The following is a 3,844-nucleotide window of genomic DNA, read 5'->3' as shown; positions in this document are numbered from 1 at the left end:
GCACTAGGTTCCCTTAGGTATCACGAGTCATGAGCAAGTCTAGTAGAGTCTCGCGGATCGATACAGAGATATTTGTACTTATCTTCGGGAGGATACAGGGCTGTTAGGAGTACTTCCCTTCTTGATTCCTCATCGTGCGGTTTGATTCCTTTGAGGCTTATGCCTTTATTTCCTTCCTATTCAATCTTATGCGATATGGAGCATTTATTATAAATCAGGAATTGAGAAATTTTAAAGGTACTACAGAGGTGGTACGGGATGCTTCTCCCGGTGTAGTTGATTTGACTATTGTCGTCGCCTTGTGGAAGGATATTTTTTCGTTTCAGCTCAGTAGTTGTACTTATGAGAGCTCTGAGGCTAGGAACAACTCTACATGATGCTTATGAACGATTATCGGCGTAGTATTAATGTGATGGTAGGATACTTGCCTACGTGTCGGGGCAGTGAATGACTTGAATGGAGGTTTACTTAGTGCATGATTTAGAGATTCGAAATTTTATTCCCGACGGGGGAAAGGCAAATGGGCTAAGGATGTTCAGATTGGGGTTGATGGAGTAACGAGGCTTGGTATTTTTGAGCATGGTGGAATTTCCATCTGTGATGTGGTATTGTCGTCCTCGATTGAATATATGAGATCGCCGGTGTTATGGCTTTCTTCAATTCGCCTTTGGGGCGGGATAGTGTGAAATAATAATGGAGAGGCGATTGTCAAAGATCGCGATGTGTGGTGGATCAGGATTGAATCGGTGTTTCTAATATTGACGGTTCGAGATCGATGATCTTCGAAAATGTTTAAAGTTAGTAGCAATTTGTGGTTCAAGTGTTACAAAGATGAATTTTATTTAAGGCAACAACTGAGCAGCGAAGGATGAGAAAAGAACATGTGGGGAGTGTCAAGCGGTGGTTAAAATTTCTAGAAGACCAGTTATAAAAAGCAAAGGTCGAGTAGTCGATTAAAAGGGTGAGTTCCGCTAAAGTGGGAGAGTGGCGGAGTTGCATGTGGGTTTTGTGGTAGGATGACTACGCACCTTTAATGAGAGTTTGGAATGATTAGGGAATTTTAGTGATTGATGATTGGGGTCTACGGATTTAAATTGAAGTATGGGCTATTATGCGGTATGAGATTTTATATAACGGGAAGGAGATGCTGGAAGTGAAGAAGGATACAACATAACTTTAAGTTGATGTGCAGCTAGAGAGTGAGCCCGAACTTAGGATGGGTTATTGATGTCGTAGTGATTGTACCCCGTGCAGCAGCGTTGGAAGATGTCAGGAAGTGATTTCCACAGGTGGGTTATTCCCTGTGAGCAGGTTAGCGGTCGCGTGATTGGTGAGGCTTCAGCGAAGGATTTTGCTAGCTATCCGGTAGGAGGTCGAATATGTGAATATTGCTAGAGATTCAGAGTATTCATGAAATATTAGCGGAAAGATTTCAAGAAATCTGGCGGATTGATTGCGCAAAGTCATGTCAATAAGACATAAAGAACCTTGGTGGGTTCCAGAGTTGTGTAATTGTGGCCTCAAGCTAAGTGGGAGAGTCCCACCACCTACGGTTGGATTGCATGGTCGTCTATTATGAGATTTCTGGTTATTAGCATATTGATGGGTTACTTCAGCTAAGGGAGAGTAACATAAGAGGTGATTTGAGCAAAGGAATTGTTAAAGGTGTTCTATGGTTGGCCTTATTAGCTCATGTTCAGACTTGGGAAAGGATTCAGGAATTATGCCTTGTATAGATGCGGGTTTCAAGGGATGTGATTCTGTCGGGTGCTTCATCAAAAGGGTGTTCATGTGCTAGAAGATTCATGGAGTTGATTATATTCGGGGCCAAGTCAGAGCGGGTGGCTCTCAACAATGGTCCTAGTGGATTCATAGGGGTAAAGTGTGGTGCCTAATGATTTCAAGCCTATAAGTACGGTTAAGAATCAAGCTTTGTAGCAGCTTATGAGAAGAGGCCCAAAATGTTCTATGATGTTTTGACTTGCAGTGTAGCATTTGGGAGGTATGAAATGGTTCGTGGGATTTAAGACGGTATGGTCTCGCAATTCAAGGTCACTCGGGATGAGTACGAATGGAGTGTGTTATGTGTCGAATGGAGTTATTTCTAAGGCAACCAAGGATAAATTGGAAGAAGATAGATTGGTTAGCCATAGTTGAATTGGCATGTTGGTGGTAGTGATCAGTTCCTGCAGCGTGATCAAGTTATGCAAGTGATTTGTGACAGTACGTGTGAGGCTTATCAGCCGCCGTAATTGATGTTATTGAGAAGTATTCTATTGTTATGGCATGTTATGTGTAGGCGGATCCCGGAAGAGCTATGGTGGCTTAGTCCACAACTTAGAGATTTTCATATTCTACGGTTATGAGAATTCACCTGTGTGTTGCTATGGTTCTCCTGAAGTGAGTTAAGTGAAAAGTTTGTATATGATGAAGTGTTAATCTATTAGTGGTTCCGGAGTTATGATAAAAATCGTGTTCTATCGTAGATCGGCATATTGGGTGCAGTGAGTGGTATGGAATTTGAAGTGAGGATCAAGGTTGCAGTTCGGTGTTGACAAGGATGTCACGAGCTCGAATGAACAGGAAAGGAGTTTCGATATTTAAACTAAGTTGGTATTGTCTTCAGCGTCACCTGAGATCGGTGCTTTATGAAAAAGGCTTTGCATCCTGGTTAAGGATTCTTGATCGCTTTTCTGCGTTAGTGCGGTCGATGGTTTGGATGTACAGACCTTTCATCTGTTACGGAAGGTTGTGGGAGCGTGCCCCACAGGAAGGTTATATAAGTGTGGCATGTAGTCACATGATTGATTGAAGAGTTAAACCAAGTATAAAGATTATAGTGATGCCGTCAAATTGAGAATTGATGCCTGAAGGGCACTCGGTTTATTGGGTTGTTGACTGTGGAGGTTTACTTCGGTCATGATAGTAGTTCTCGTGTGTTATGAGAAAAAGGGAGTTATAATGGACATTTGAAAGGTTATTAGCCTAGTTCAGTGCGATCAGAATCAGCTTGGGGCTGTGAATGGATTTAAATGTTAATAGGGGATCTATATCAGGCCAGATATGTTCATTTCAGCAATGCGCTCCTTTGGACAAGTAGTCGGGGTACTATTTCGTCGAAAGCAATTTCATGTAATGATATATTGCGCCGTATGAGTTGTGAGACGGCTTGGTAAATTTCTTATATGTTGAGGTTCCGCGTAGAGATGATGTTATATGAGCAGGATGGCTATCGAGATTTAGATCGTATATCGCACCTCAGTTGTGCTTGGGTTTTGTAGCCTATGGCACTATATGTCTCCCCAAGGATGGTATTATGCACTTAGCATTCTTGTGACCGATATTCAATATTTTGTTGTAATGAGTATTTAGCTCGATGTATATCTCCTTTTGTGAATTCTATGTGTGGATCGGGTAGCACGCCGCCATCGGTATGTTATTTGGATCGGGTTGCACGCCGTAACAGTGTAATGTTGAGTATAGTCTTCTGTATTCTATTTTTTGTGTGTCTTGTTTTCCATTTTTCGAGGAAAGTCCATATTAGTAGCGTGAATTGAGTAGTCCCTTCTAGAGTTCATTTTCCTTTTGTATTGCGTTTGAATTGGAAGCCTATTGGCACATTGTTGCATCATATGAGACTTTTGATCATGTTCGGGGTGGCTTATTGCCTGAGCAGTTCGTACTGGGTGAGACGAGATCATTGGATTTAGGATCAGTGCAATCTGATTATATGAAGTATATTAAGAGTTTAAGACCATTATTTGGTTCAGAATGAGGTGATGGTTCTTGTCAGGAGTATAGACTCAATGATTTGTTAATTCAACAGTTGGTTATGAATTTCTAC

This window comes from Nicotiana sylvestris, chromosome 1, assembly GCF_000393655.2.
Source record: "Nicotiana sylvestris chromosome 1, ASM39365v2, whole genome shotgun sequence".
Classification (NCBI taxonomy): Eukaryota; Viridiplantae; Streptophyta; class Magnoliopsida; order Solanales; family Solanaceae; genus Nicotiana; species Nicotiana sylvestris.
Note: the sequence above shows the minus strand (reverse complement) of the source record.